This window comes from Anolis carolinensis, unplaced genomic scaffold (assembly GCF_035594765.1).
Source record: "Anolis carolinensis isolate JA03-04 unplaced genomic scaffold, rAnoCar3.1.pri scaffold_14, whole genome shotgun sequence".
Lineage (NCBI taxonomy): Eukaryota > Metazoa > Chordata > Lepidosauria > Squamata > Dactyloidae > Anolis > Anolis carolinensis.
The window spans coordinates 4,601,044-4,617,301 of NW_026943825.1; the positions used below are offsets into that span (position 1 = coordinate 4,601,044).

At 40.1% G+C, this 16,258-nt stretch overlaps 1 protein-coding gene across 3 annotated transcripts in view; it reads right to left on the minus strand.

Moving 5' to 3' along the window:
• Positions 1–14,889, minus strand: part of sipa1 (signal-induced proliferation-associated 1) — a 46,938-nt gene extending 32,049 nt beyond the window's left edge. For 2 of the 3 annotated variants that reach the window (XM_062965440.1, XM_062965438.1), the window contains exons 1-2: positions 14,543–14,889; positions 7,845–7,909 (exon numbers count right to left, since the gene is read on the minus strand). The gene's annotated coding sequence lies outside the window, so the exon portion shown is untranslated. Of the gene's footprint in view, positions 1–3,220; positions 3,377–7,844; positions 7,910–14,542 lie in introns of all 3 variants that reach the window. The other variant, XM_062965439.1, reaches the window with a different exon arrangement.
• Positions 14,890–16,258: the final 1,369 nt, after the last annotated feature.

A 16,258-nucleotide genomic window follows, 5' to 3' on the forward strand; every position in this document is an offset into this window, starting at 1 on the left:
GCTTTACTGCCTATTGAACTACTTTTTCCGTCAAATTTGTTGTAAAACGTGATGTTTTGGTGCTTAATTTGTAAAATCATAACCTATTTTGATGTTTAATAGGCTTTTTCTTAATCTCTCCTTATTATCCAACATATTCGCTTATCCAACAGTCTGCCGGCCCGTTTATGTTGGACAAGTGAGACTCTACTGTACACATAATTTGATTTGAACTGGATTATATGGCAGTGTAGACTCAAGGCTCTTCAACACAGCTATATAACCCATTTATAATTTTATATTATCTGATTTGAACTGGATTATATTGACTCCACACTGCCATATAATCCACTTCAGTGTGCATTTTATACAACTGTGTAGAAGGGGCCTCATATAATCCAGTTCCAACCAGATAATATAAGATTATAAATATACAGTAGAGTCTCACTTATCCAACATAAAGAGGCCGGCAGAACATTGGATAAGCGAATATGTTGGAGAATAAGAAGGGATTCAGGAAAAGGCGATTAAACATCAAATTAGGTAATCATTATACAAATTAAGCACCAAAGCATCATGTTATACAACAAATTTGACAGAAAAAGTAGTTCCATGCGCAGTAATGCTATGTAGTAATTACTGTATTTACAAATTTACCACCGAAATATCACAATGAATTTAAAACACTGACTACAAATCCATTTCCTTGGAATAAACCTCTGGATGACTTTTCCCAGCAGTTTCATGTATATGCTTCTGGGACATGGCCAGACAGCCCCGAAAACTCACAGCAACCCAGTGATTCCAGCCATGAAAGCCTTCGACAACACATTATTATTATTATTCCAATTATTATTATTTACACAAAGACAGAGTAAGACACAGCAAAGGTGATAGATTCACAAAATCACAAGTCGAACACTTCCCAAGTGTCTAGGACGGTGTGATGTATTATTATTATTATTATTAATTATTATTTTATGACACAGCAAACAGAATAGATATGCTGGATTTCATATCACAAAATCACAAGTTGAAAACTTCCCAAGTGTCTAGGACGGTGTGATGTATTATTATTATTATTATTATTATTATTATTATTATTTTATGACACAGCAAACAGAATAGATATGCTGGATTTCATATCACAAAATCACAAGTTGAAAACTTCCCAAGTGTCTAGGACGGTGTGATGTATTATTATTGTTATTATTATTATTATTATTATTATTATTATTATTATTATTATTTTATGACACAGCAAACAGAATAGATATGCTGGATTTCATATCACAAAATCACAAGTTGAAAACTTCCCAAGTGTCTAGGACGGTGTGATGTATTATTATTATTATTATTATTATTATTATTATTATTATTTTATGACACAGCAAACAGAATAGATATGCTGGATTTCATATCACAAAATCACAAGTTGAAAACTTCCCAAGTGTCTAGGACTGTGTGATGTATTATTATTATTATTATTATTATTATTATTATTTTATTATGTCACAGAAAACAAGATCGATATGCTGGATTTCGTATCACAAAACTACAAGTCGAACACTTCCCAAGTGTCTAGGACTGTGTGATGTATTTTATTATTATTATTATTATTATTATTATTATTATTATTATTATTATTTTATGACACAGCAAACAAGATAGACATTCTGGATTTCGTATCACAAAATCACAAGTCGAACACTTCCCAAGTGTCTAGGATGGTGTGATGTATTATTATTATTATTATTATTATTATTATTATTATTATTATTATTATTTTATTATGACACAGCAAACAAGATAGACATTCTGGATTTCGTATCACAAAATCACAAGTCGAACACTTCCCAAGTGTCTAGGACTGTGTAATGTATTATTACTATTATTATTAACATTATCATTATTATTACAAAAATCACAAATTATTACAAAATCACAAGTCGAACACTTCCCAAGTGTCTAGGATGGTGTGATGTATTATTATTATTATTATTATTATTATTATTATTATTATTATTATTAACACAACAAGATGAGTCCACAGCAGACACTCTGCTGGCTGCTGTATTGGATCACATGTCGGACACTTCCCAAGTATCTAGGACTACTACTATTATTATTATTATTATTATTATTATTATTATTATTATTGTATGACATAGCAAACAAGATAGATATGCTGGATTTCATATCACAAAATCACAAGTCGAACACTTCCCAAGTGTCTAGGACTGTGTGACGTATTTTCGGATGAAGCGCACAGATCATGGTTGTTGTTGTTATTATTATTATTATTATTATTAGACTTTATCAAGGCACTGTCCCACAAGCAAATCATGGTTGTTGTTATCATTATTATTATTATTATTATTATTATTATTATTATTATTATTATTAGACCTTATCAAGGCACTGTCCCACAAGCGAACCATGGTTGTTGTTGTTATTATTATTACTATTATTATTATTATTATTATTATTATGAGACCTTATCAAGGCACTGTCCCACAAGCAAATCATGGTTGTTGTTGTTGTTGTTGTTGTTGTTATTATTATTATTATTAGACTTTATCAAGGCACTGTCCCACAAGCAAATCATGGTTGTTGTTGTTGTTGTTGTTGTTGTTGTTGTTGTTATTATTATTATTATTATTATTATTATTATTATTATTATTATTAGACTTTATGAAGGCACTGTCCCACAAGCAAATCATGGTTGTTGTTGTTGTTGTTGTTGTTGTTATTATTATTATTATTATTATTATTATTATTATTATTATTAGACTTTATCAAGGCACTGTCCCACAAGCAAATCATGGTTGTTGTTGTTGTTGTTATTATTATTATTATTATCTTAGGCTGGCTGGATGCACCGAAGGGAAAAGAAAAGTTTGTTCTCCGAGGAAGGAAATAGCCATTAACAAATGCATTCATTCCGCAGCCGTTGTAAACGAAGACAGGAAAATAAAGGCCATGCAAGGGAAAAGCAAAACAGCAAATGAAAAAAATATAGAATTTTAGGGTTGGATGAGATCCCAAGGATTGTCTAGTCCAGGCATGGGCAAACTTCGGCCCGCCGGGTGTTTTGGACTGCAACTCCCGCAATTCCTAACAGCCGGAGGCTGTTAGGAATTGCGGGAGTTGCAGTCCAAAACACCCGGCGGGCCGAAGTTTGCCCATGCCTGGACACCCCAAAATATATATATATCCCCCAATGCGGTCAAATTCTCACCCGGTCAAAGGAAAGGTCCAAATTGTCCTGCCGACGCCGACCCAGCGACCGATTTCCTGCCGAGCACAGGAAATATGGCGCAAAATGGGAAGCGCCTATATACATGCATGCACACAAGTGGGCTCTCTACGGCCGCCTTTCGGTTTCTTCCTCTTCCTGGCGAAAGAACAGAGCAAATATATATATACACACACACACACACACACACACCTCTTTTTCGCACAACATCCTCAGGAAAAGAGAAGGCAACCCCAGCACAATGCAGGCACAAACAATGGCGCAAGTCGGAGTTTGCGAAGGTGTCTCCAAAAATTATAAATCTATTTTCCACCTTTTTTTCACTTAAGATATTAGTCATGGAATCCTAGAATCCGGTCCAACCCCATTCTGTGGTGTGGAAAGACATAATAATAATAATAATAATAATAATAATAATAATAATAATAATAATAATAACAACAATAATAATAATAATAGACCCCAAAGGCCATCCGGTCCAACCCCATTCTGTGGTGTGGAAAGACATAATAATAATAATAATAATAATAATAATAACAACAACAGACCCCAAAGGCCATCCGGTCCAACCCCATTCTGTGGTGTGGAAAGACATAATAATAATAATAATAATAATAATAATAATAATAATAATAATAATATTAATAATAATAATAATAATAATAGACCCCAAAGGCCATCCGGTCCAACCCCATTTTGTGGTGTGGAAAGACATAATAATAATAATAATAATAATAATAATAACAACAACAACAACAACAACAACCATGGTTCACTTGTGGGACAGTGCCTTGATATGGTCTCCTAATAATAATAATAATAATAATAATAATAATAATAATAACAACAACAACAACAACATGGTTCACTTGTGGGACAGTGCCTTGATATGGTCTCCTAACAACAACAACAACAACAACAACAATAACAACAACAATAATAACATGGTTCCCTTGTGAGACAGTGCCTTGATAAGGTTTCCTAATAATAATAATAATAATAATAATAATAATAATAATAATAATAATAATAATAATAACATCGTTCGCTTGTGGAACAGTGCCTTGATAAGGTCTCCTAATAATAATAATAATAATAATAATAATAATAATAATAATAATAATAATAATAACAACATGCTTCGCTTGTGGGACAGTGCCTTGATAAGTTCTCCTAATAATAATAATAATAATAACAACAACAACATGGTTCGCTTGTGGGACACTGCCTTGATAAAGTTTCCTAATAATAATAATAATAATAATAATAACAACAACAACAACAACCAGAGTTCACTTGTGGGACTGTGCCTTGATAAGGTCTACTAATAATAATAATAATAATAATAATAACAACAACCATGGTTTGCTTCTAGGACAGTGCCTTGATAAGGTCTCCTAATAATAATAATAATAATAATAATAATAACCATGGTTCGCTTGTGGGACAGTGTCTTGATAAGGTCTAATAATAATAATAATAATAATAATAATAATAATAACCATGGTTCGCTTGTGGGACAGTGCCTTGATAAGGTCTAATAATAATAATAATAATAATAATAATAACAACAACCATGGTTCGCTTGTGAGACAGTGCCTTGATAAGATCTAATAATAATAATAATAATAATAATAACCATGGTTCGCTTGTGAGACAGTGCCTTGATAAGATCTCTTAATAATAATAATAATAATAATAATAATAATAATAATAATTCCATAGAGTTCTTTCTCACATCCTGGACATTTTAGTTTCCAACAGACCTCAACCTCTGAGGGTGCTTGCCATAGATATGGGAGAAACGTCAGGAGAGAATGCTTCCGGAACATGGCCATACAGCCCGGAAAACTCGCAACAACAATCACTGGGTTGTTGTGAGTTTTCTGGGCTGTATGGCCATGTTCCGGAAGCATTCTTTCCTGACGTTTCGCCCACATCGATGGCAGGCATCCTCAGAGACTGTGAGATTATATATCAGGGCGAACATTTTCTGGAGAGTCTTTCCTTCTCTGGAGGTTTCGATGGTGTTTTCTGGAATGGCAGACGGTTGGACTTGATGGTTTCCTACGAGCAACGCAAACCGGGCTTTCCCGCCACCGGCTTTCCGACAGCCGATGAATAAAGGTCTTTCTCCTTGTGCCGGGGGCAAGGAAAGGGCAGAGAGTGCCGTTCGGGATGCGTCAGTCCCCGGCCGGCCGGCTGGCATTGCAGCGCGGACAGGGAGGCATTGAGAAGGAGTTGGCACAACGGCAAGAACGGTTTGGCGTTCAAGAAGCCAGTTTGCAGCCGAAAGGATAAGACAGAAAGAATCGGGGAACACCTGCCCAAACAAATGCCATTTGACACTGCTTTGCAATGCTAAGGAATCCTGGGAACAGTAGTTTTTGGGCAGGGAAGGAAATAGACCTTACGAGAGCAACAATTCTCGTTCCAGTTCCATGGCATTGAGCCCTGAAAGTGGTGCCAAACGACATCCATTTGACAACATAGATTGGGACAGTTGGCTCCCTTCTTAGCCTGACCTACATGGCAAGATTGTTGTGAAATGAGAAAAAAGGATCACATAATAATAATAATAATAATAACAACCCTCAAAGCACAGCAGACAAAAAACCAGTACAAGAAAACCGCACTACAAACTAGAGCTTACAAGTCAAACAAGCAGTCAAAGAAGAAGAACATGCCCTGGCAGAATACGTAAAGCAAAGTGAAGAACCTGCTTTGATTGAAGTCCAAACTCAGAAACTCCTCAAAGCACAGCAGACAAAAAACCAGTACAAGAAAACCACACTACAAACTAGAGCTTACAAGTCAAACAAGAAGAAGAAGAACATGCCCTGGCAGAATATGGAAAGCAAAGTGAAAAACGTGCTTTGATTGAAATCAAAAACTCCTCAAAGCACAACAGACAAAAAACAGTACAAGAAAACCGCACTACAAACTAGAGCTGACCGCTGGCACAACAAAACATTGCATGGAAAGTTCCTTGACAAAATTGAAGGAAAAGCTGATAAGGAGAAGACCTGGCTCTGGCTCACGAATGGGACCCTGAAGAAGGAGACAGAAGGCCTGATCCTTGCAGCCCAGGAGCAAGACATCAGGACAAAGGCAATTAATAATAATAATAATAATAATAATAATAATAATAATAATAATAATAATAGAAGACCTGGCTCTGGCTCACAAATGGGACCCTGAAGAAGGAGACAGAAGGCCTGATCCTTGCAGCCCAGGAGCAAGACATCAGGACAAAGACGATCAAGGCCAAGATCGAAAAATCAGCTGATGACCCAAAATGCAGACTGTGCAAGGAAACTGACGAAACCATTGATCATATCCTCAGCTGCTGTAAGAAAATCGTACAGACAGACTACAAACAGAGGCACAACTACGTGGCCCAAATGATCCATTGGAACTTATGCCTCAAGTACCACCTCCCAGCAGCAAAGAACTGGTGGGATCACAAACCTGCAAAAGTATTGGAAAATGAGCACGCAAAGATACTGTGGGACTTCCGAATCCAGACTGACAAAGTTCTGGAACACAACACACCAGACATCACAGTTGTGGAAAAGAAAAAGGTTTGGATCATTGATGTCGCCATCCCAGGTGACAGTCGCATTGAGGAAAAACAACAGGAAAAACTCAGCCGCTCTCAGGATCGAACTTCAAAGACTCTGGCAAAAACCAGTACAGGTGGTCCCGGTGGTGATGGGCACACTGGGTGCCGTGCCAAAAGATCTCAGCCGGCATTTGGAAACAATAGACATTGACAAAATTACGATCTGCCAGCTGCAAAAGGCCACCCTGCTGGGATCTGCAGCATCATCCGAAAATACATCACTTGGGAAGTGTTTGACTTGTGATTTTGTGATTTTTGCATATCTATCTTGTTTGCTGTGTCATACAATAAAATAATAATAATAATAATAATAATAATAATAATAATAATAATAATAATAATAATACATCACATAGTCCTAGACACTTGGGAAGTGTTCGACTTGTGATTTTGTAATATGAAATCCAGCATGTCTATCTTGTTTTCTGTGTCATACAATAAAATAATAATAATAATAATAATAATAATAATAATAATAATAATAATAATAATAATAATAGGCAAATGTGTTTTATATATTTGTGGAAAATGAATCTGTATATATATATCAGCCAGGCTTTGAATCTGCAAGGCCATTCAATGCTAATCAAGCTGGCCATTTGCAACATTCATACTTGCCTCAAGCAGACAAGAGTTATTTCTCCCACCCTGGACATTATTCCACCGATATATAAACCCCACTTGCCTAGTTTCTGAGAGACCTCACAACCTCTGAAGATACCTGCCATAGATGTGGGCAAAACATCAGAAGAGAATGCTTCTGGAACATGGCAATACAGCCCAGAAAATGCACAAAATGATTATCATTATTATTTGAAACATAACAAGATGAGTCCACAGCAGACACTCTGCTGGCTGTTGAATGGAATCACACGTCGGAGACTTAATAATAATAATAATATTATTATTAACAAATTACTTCTGGATCCTAAAAGCTCAAGTTCATTTCGTCTACTGAAACAGAAATTATGACTTAATTACCTGGGATTCGAAGCGGGTTCCACCCATACCTGGGCTGGAGAGAACGGGAAGGCACTCTTGACATGCTACGAGAGGCAGGCAAGAAATAATAAAAAAATATTATTATTATTTGATACACAACAAGATTAAATAAAGGTTTTCCCCTGACGTTAAGTCCAGTCATGTCTGACTCTGGGGGTTGGTGCTCATCTCCACTTCTAAGCCGAAGAGCCGGCATTGTCCACAGACACCTCCAAGGTCATGTGGCCACTGGCATGACTGCATGGAGTGCTGTTACCTTCCCGCCGGAGCGGTACCTATTGATCTACTCACATTGGCATGTTTTCGAACTGCTAGGTTGGCAGGAGCTGGGGCTAACAACGGGAGCTCATTCTGGGATTTAAACCTGGGACCTTTTGGTCCGCAAATTCAGCAGCTCAGCGCTTTAACACACTGCGCCACCAGGGGCCTCAATTATTATATATATATAGCCTAATGTAAGTATATGAGTATGAGTATTATATATTGTTACCTACCGATGCCTCAATTAATGTAATTTTATTGGTATCTATTTTTATTTCTGAAATTTACCACTCTCTGCTTATACTGGAGTCAATGTTTTCCCAGTTCGTTTGTGTTAAAATTAGGTGCCTCGGTTTATATTCGGGTTGGCTTATACTCCAGTATATACGAGTATTATTATTATTATTATTATTATTACAGTAGAGTCTCACTTATCCAAGCTAAACGGGCCAGCAGAAACTTGGATAAGCAAAAATCTGAACTACCTTTTCTGTCAAATTTGTTGTATAACATGATGTTTTGGTGCTTAATTTGTAAAATCATAACCTCATTTGATGTTTAATAGGCTTTTCCTTAATCCCTCCTTATTATCCTCGCTGATCCAAGGTTCTGCCAGCCTGTTTAGCTTGGATAAGTGAGACTCTACTGTATCTGTTTTTATTTCTGAAATTTACCACTCTTGGCTTATACTGGAGTCAATGTTTTCCCAGTTTTTTTTGTGGTAAAATTAGGTGCCTCGGCTTATATTCGGGTCGGCTTATACTTGAGTATATATGGCAATTTTACTGGTATCTCGGCTTATACTGGAGTAAATGTTTTCCCAGGTTTTTTGTGGCAAAATTAGGTGCCTCGGCATATTCGGGTCGGCTTATAGTTGAGTATATACGATATATTATTAGTATAGCCTAATATCAGTATTATATATTATTATATATAGCAGGCCTTCGGAGATACAGTCATTAATTAATCAGCCCCAGAGGGTTTTTAATAATCTATCCTGTATTTATTACGGCCTTACCTTTCATGTGTTTTTAATGTAATTTTTTTCTCCTGTATTGTTGTTTTAATTGATATATTGCATTACTGTTTTATCTGTTTTATATTGTGACTAGCTGTGCCCGGCCACGCGTTGTTGTGTAATTTTTATTTGACGTTATTTGCATTTTTTAATTAATTTTATTGTAAGTTATATTTTTATTTATTATATTTTATTATTTTCTTGTATTATTTTCAGTTATTTTCTGTTATTATAATATTTTATTGTATCAATTTTTAGTGTTTTTTATTATTTTTATTGGGTTGCTAGGAGACCAAGTTGGAGGAGCTTAGCCTTCTAACTGGCAGCAATTGGATAAAAGCAATTATTCCTCTCCCTCTAATTAGGACTTTATTTTTCTTTTCTTTTTGTTGTATCAACCTAGAGGCGTGGATGATGGGTTGTGTTGTCAAATTTCGAGGTTGGGGGGCCTGTAGTTTTGTTGTTTTGTGGGTCGCCGTGATGCCATCACTCTTTTATATATATAGATTGTATTATGTTGCTTTTATTTTGTCCTTACGTTGTTTGGGCCTCTGCCCCATGTAAGCCGCCCCGAGTCCCCACGGGGTGATGGTGGTGGGGTATAAATAAAGTTTTATTATTATTATTATTATTATTATTATTATTATTATTATTATTATTATTATATTGACACAGGAGACATCACTCTGGCCCAGAGTGGCAATTAGTCCTTGAGGACTATGTGATGTATCGGAAAATACTGTGTGCAGAGCCGGGTGGCCTTTTGCAGCGGAGAGGTGGCAATTGTGTCAGCCAAGGTCTTGAGGTGCTGCACCCAGTGCGCCCATCACCACTGGGACCACAGTGACTGGCTTGTGCCAGAGTCTTTGCAGAGTCGACTGGCCTTTTGCAGCGGGGAGGTTGCAATTTGATCAGCGCCAATTGTTTTTAAGTGAAGCCAAGGTCTCGAGGCGCTGCACCTAGTATGCCCATCACCACTGGGACCACAGTGACTGGCTTGTGCCAGAGTCTTTGCAGAGTCGAGTGGCCTTTTGCAGCGGGGAGGTAGCAATTGTGTCAGCGCCAATTGTTTTTAAGTGAAGCCAAGGTCTCGAGGTGCTGCACCCAGTGCGCCCATCACCACTGGGACCACAGTGACTGGCTTGTGCCAGAGTCTTTGCAGAGTCGGGTGGCCTTTTGCAGCAGAGAGGTGGCAATTTGATCAGCGCCAATTATTTTTAAGTGAAGCCAAGGTCTCGAGGCGCTGCACCTAGTATGCCCATCACCACTGGGACCACAGTGACTGGCTTGTGCCAGAGTCTTTGCAGAGTCGGGTGGCCTTTTGCAGCAGAGAGGTTGCAATTTGATCAGCGCCAATTGTTTTTAAGTGAAGCCAAGGTCTCGAGGCGCTGCACCTAGTATGTCCATCACCACTGGGACCACAGTGACTGGCTTGTGCCAGAGTCTTTGCAGAGTCGGGTGGCCTTTTGCAGCAGAGAGGTGGCAATTTGATCAGCGCCAATTGTTTTTAAGTGAAGCCAAGGTCTCGAGGCGCTGCACCTAGTATGCCCATCACCACTGGGACCACAGTGACTGGCTTGTGCCAGAGTCTTTGCAGAGTCGGGTGGCCTTTTGCAGCAGAGAGGTTGCAATTTGATCAGCGCCAATTGTTTTTAAGTGAAGCCAAGGTCTCGAGGCGCTGCACCTAGTATGTCCATCACCACTGGGACCACAGTGACTGGCTTGTGCCAGAGTCTTTGCAGAGTCGGGTGGCCTTTTGCAGCAGAGAGGTGGCAATTTGATCAGCGCCAATTGTTTTTAAGTGAAGCCAAGGTCTCGAGGCGCTGCACCTAGTATGCCCATCACCACTGGGACCACAGTGACTGGCTTGTGCCAGAGTCTTTGCAGAGTCGGGTGGCCTTTTGCAGCAGAGAGGTGGCAATTTGATCAGCGCCAATTGTTTTTAAGTGAAGCCAAGGTCTCGAGGCGCTGCACCTAGTATGCCCATCACCACTGGGACCACAGTGACTGGCTTGAATAAGCACCGGCTATTTGCAATGATAAACTTCCCGTACTAGTCCTAGGGTAAGGTTTCTCCCCCATGATCCCATAGCACTTTAACTCCCCCCATGTTTACAAGTCTGTCTTAGTGCACTTTTGCCCGGTCCATTTTTATGGTTCTCTTGCTGTATTTTAACCTGTGTTTTTATTAATGGTTGTCATTTTATTTATGGCTTTTTAATTTTCATTTGCGTTGTTGTTCGGTTCCTGATGTTATTGTACTTTTGTTCTGCAATGGTAAGCCGCCCTGAGTCCCACAGGTACAAGAATATTATTATTATTATTATTATTATTATTATTATTATTATTATTATTATTATTGTGCCAGAGTCTTTGCAGTTATATGATTACACCATTTGAACTATGGCTTAATGCTGTGGGGTCGTGGGATCTGTAGTTTTCCAAGGTCTGCCAAAGAGCTGGTGCCTCACCAAACTACAACAACTAGGGCTCTGTAACATTGAGCTGTTTATTTCTTGGGTTGCTGTGAGTTTTCCGGGCTGTCTGGTCATGTTCCGGTGACATTTATCTCCTGACGTTTCACCAACATGTATGGCAGGCATCCTCAGAGGTTGTGAGGTCTGTTGGAAACTAGGCAAGTGGGGTTTATATGTCTGGAATGATGTCCAGGGTTTGAGAAAGAACTCTTGTCCCTTGGCACTGATTCGACAACACAACTCTTGTCTGTTGGAGGCAACACTAAATGTTGCTAGTGGCCACCTTGATTAGCATTGAATGACCCTGCAGCTTCAAAGCCTGGCTGCTTCCTGCCAGGGGAAATTTTTTGTTAGAAGTTGTTAGCTGGCCCTGATTGTTTCCTGTCTGGAATTCCACTGCTCATTGGTTGTATCATACAGTAGAGTCTCGCTTGTTCAACGTAAACGGGCCGGCAGAAAGTTGGATAGGCGAATATGTTGGATAGTAAGGAGGCATTGGGGGAAAGCTTATTGGACGTCAAATTGGGTTATGATTTTGCAAATTAAGCACCAAAACATCATGTTAGACAACAAATTTGACAGAAGAAGTGGTTCAATGCGCAGTAATGCTGTGTAGTGATTGCTGTACAGTAGAGTCTCACTTATCCAACATTCGCTTATCCAACGTTCTGGATTATCCAACACATTTTTGTAGTCAATGTTTTCAATACGTCGTGATATTTTGGTGCTAAATTCGTAAATACAGTAATTACTATGTAGCATTACTGCATATTGAACTCCTTTTTCTGTCAAATTTGTTGTATAACATGATGTTTTGGTGCTTAATTTGTAAAATCATAACCTAATTTGGTGTTTAATAGGCTTCTCCTTAATCTCTTCTTATTATCCAACATATTCACTTATCCAGTGTTCTGCCAGCCCGTTTATGTTGGATAAGTGAGACTCTACTGTATTTATGAATTTAGCACCAAGATATTGCAATGCATTGAAAATATTGACTGCAAGGGGTGTTGGATGATCCAGAATGTTGGATAATCGAGTGTTGGATAAGTGAGACTCTACTGTATATGTGTGTGTGTGTGTATATATATATATATATATATATATACAGTAGAGTCTCACTAATCCAAGCTAAACGGGCCAGCAGAAGCTTGGATAAGCGAATATCTTGGATTATAAGGACTGATCAAGGAAAAGCCTATTAAACATCAAATTAGGTTATGATTTTACAAAGTAAGCACCAAAACTTCATGTTATACAACAAATTTGACAGAAAAAGTAGTTCAATACGCAGTAATGTTATGTTGTAATTACTGTATTTACGAATTTAACACCAAAATATCATGATATATTGGAAACATTGACTACAAAAATGGCTTGGATTATCCAGAGGCTTGGATAAGCGAGGCTTGGATAAGTGAGACTCTACTGTAATAATAATAATCATCATCATCACATAAGTGGTTTGATTTGCTTTCTTTGCTGCAGCATCACAATACTGGCTCTGGTACAATGTCATATGAGGGGTCAATAAGACCTTTCCCCTTATTATTCATTCGCTTTGCGTCTCCTTGCGGAGAGAAAAAGTAGGGTATAAATAAACATAATAATAGTACTAATAATAATAATAGTACATTCTAATACTAATAATAAAAACATAGCCGCCTTGAGTCTCCTTGTGGGGTAAAAAAGCAGGGTATACATAAACATAATAATAATAATAATGTATGTCTATTTTATGTGATCTTATTAGTTTTATGATTTATTCTATTGTTGATTGATTTGTTTTATTGTTATGTTTTTATATTGTCTGTTTATCCTGGGCTTGGCCCCATGTAAGCCGGCTTGAGTCCCTTTGGGGAGATGGGGTGGGGTATAAAAATAAAATAATAGTAATTATTATTATTATTATTATTATTATTATTATATTCTTCACTCTGGCCCAGAGTGGCAGTTAGTCCTTGAGGACTATGTGATGTATCGGAAAATACTGTGTGCAGAGTCGGGTGGCCTTTTGCAGCGGAGAGGTGGCAATTGTGTCAGCGCCAACTGTTTTTAAGTGAAGCCAAGGTCTCGAGGCGCTGCACCCAGTGCGCCCATCACCACTGGGACCACCTTGACTGGCTTGTGCCAGAGTCTTTGCAGTTATGTTATGATGATGATTCCTGGGTGATGCATATGCGCCTGGCCTGGCTGGAGAAAGGAGACCCAAAGGAAGGGCTCTTTTTGGTCCACACACAATAGCTTGCAAAAGGGGGTGGGGGGGGGGTGGGCGCGTGGGAATCATAGGCAGCTTTCCTCACCCCCCTCCCCATCTTATCCCCTCCCCAATGCGCGTGCCCGCCTCTTAATCCCAGCTGCAGGTTGACTGCAAAACGGGGCCGCGCGCGCTGCAATGCTTTTCCTTTCTGTGCGCCCTGGTTATTGTGTGAATGGCGAGGGGAAGGGGGTCTTTTCTCCCTCCTCTTGCTGCTTTGAAGCCCCGTGGGAGGTGCCCACGCGTGGGTCTGCGTGTGGGAGACAGGCACAGCCGTGCCTCCTCTGCCTCTCTGATGTCCCTGCCCTTAAAAAGCTCGCCACTCTCCATGGAGCATCATCCTCCTTTCTCCAAATGGCTCAGTTTGGAGAGCTTGGGTCCCCACCGTGCCCGTCTCCAAAAAGGGCTCGCCTTCTCGAGCCTCTCCATCCCATAATAAGCCACCCACGGACACGGGGGTGGTTCAGGGCGGCTCCCCAGCACCCCCTCGACCCCTTCCCCCGCATTTCAGGACCCTCGTTTCCCCCCAAAGCGGCCAAAAAGGCGCCCCAAAAAGGGCTCCTCCGCGCGCCCAGAGCGCATTACGCACGGCCAGGGCGCATAGAAGAGGCTCTCCTTTTTGGACACTCTGCCCTGCTTTCTTTGGCCACTCTGCCCGGCTTACCCCGTTCCCACGCGGGTCCGAGCTCCTCCGCGGCCGGACGCCGACGCTCCCTGCGGCCCTGGCGCCGCCCTCCTCGCCTTCCTCCCTTTCGATCCGGGGGCGGAGAGAGAGATTGAGAGAAAGAAAGAAAGAATGAAAGAGAGAAAGAAAGACCCAGATTGGGGAGGAAGGAAGGAAGGAAGGAAGGAAGAAACGCAAGGGAAGGGGGCTGGCAAAGGCACAGGCAGCAGCGTCACTGCCGCCCCCCCGCCCTCGACAAGGACGTAGGCAAGGGGAGGGGGCGCCCACACGCTTCCACCGAGCCTCTGAGCATGTCCAGAGTGCCTCAGCCCCGCACAGAGCTTCCTTATGGAGTGGCTCTTTGGAGAACAGCTCCGAAGCTTAAGGCACACTGAGGAAGGTTCATGGCATCATCGTTGAAGGGAGGAAGTCACGACCATAAGCTCTCCCGACAGATGGCCACCCAGCCCCCATTCTGCCAGGCAGGGAAGCACCATCAAAGCCCTCCCGACAGATGGCCACTCAGCCTTCCATCACAGAACCATAGTATAATATCATGGAAGAGCTTCCCAAGGGCCATCCATTCTTGTCTGTTTTGATAATAATAATAACAACAACAACAACGCCTCCAAGATCCATCCATTCTAGTGTCCTCTGCCAGGCAGGAAGGCACCATCAAAGCCCTCCCAACAGATGGCCACCCAGCCCCCATTCTGCCAGGCAGGGAAGCACCATCAAAGCCCTCCCGACAGATGGCCACTCAGCCTTCCATCACAGAACTATAGGATAATATCATGGAAGAGCTTCCCAAGGGCCATCCATTCTTGTCGGTTTTGATAATAATAATAATAATAATAATTATTATTATTATTATTATTATTATTATTATTATTAAAACACCCCCAAGGGCCATCCATTCTAGTGTCCGTGCCAGCCAGGAAGGCACCATCAAAGCCCTCCTGACAGATGGCCACCCAGCCATGGAATAATATAATGGAAATATATCTTAATACGTGTATTCTATGGAGTGCTTTGAAATGTTTATGTGTTTTGATTACTATTAATATTAGACCCCCAAGGGCCATCCACTCTAAGGAACTTGTGCCAGGCAGGAAGGCACCATCAAAGCCCTCCCAACAGATGGCCACCCAGCCCCCATTCTGCCAGGCAGGGAAGCACCATCAAAGCCCTCCCGACAGATGGCCACTCAGCCTTCCATCACAGAACCATAGTATAATATCATGGAAGAGCTTCCCAAGGGCCATCCATTCTTGTCTGTTTTGATAATAATAACAACAACAACAACAACAACGCCTCCAAGATCCATCCATTCTAGTGTCCTCTGCCAGGCAGGAAGGCACCATCAAAGCCCTCCCGACAGATGGCCACTCAGCCTCCCATCACAGAACCATAGGATAATATCCTGGAGAAGACCCCCAAGCACTATCAATTCTTGTGTGCTTTATGATGATTATTATTAAGAGACCCCCATCAAGTTTAATGACCTTCCACCAGGCAGGATGACACCATCAGAGCCCTCCTCTTGTCGGTTTTGATAATAATAATAATAATAATAATAATTATTATTATTATTACCACTCAGCCTCCCATCACAGAACCATAGGATAATATCATGGAAGAGATCTCCAAGGGCCATCCATTCTTGTTTGTTTTGATGATGATGATAATAATAATAATAATCATCATCATAAAAAC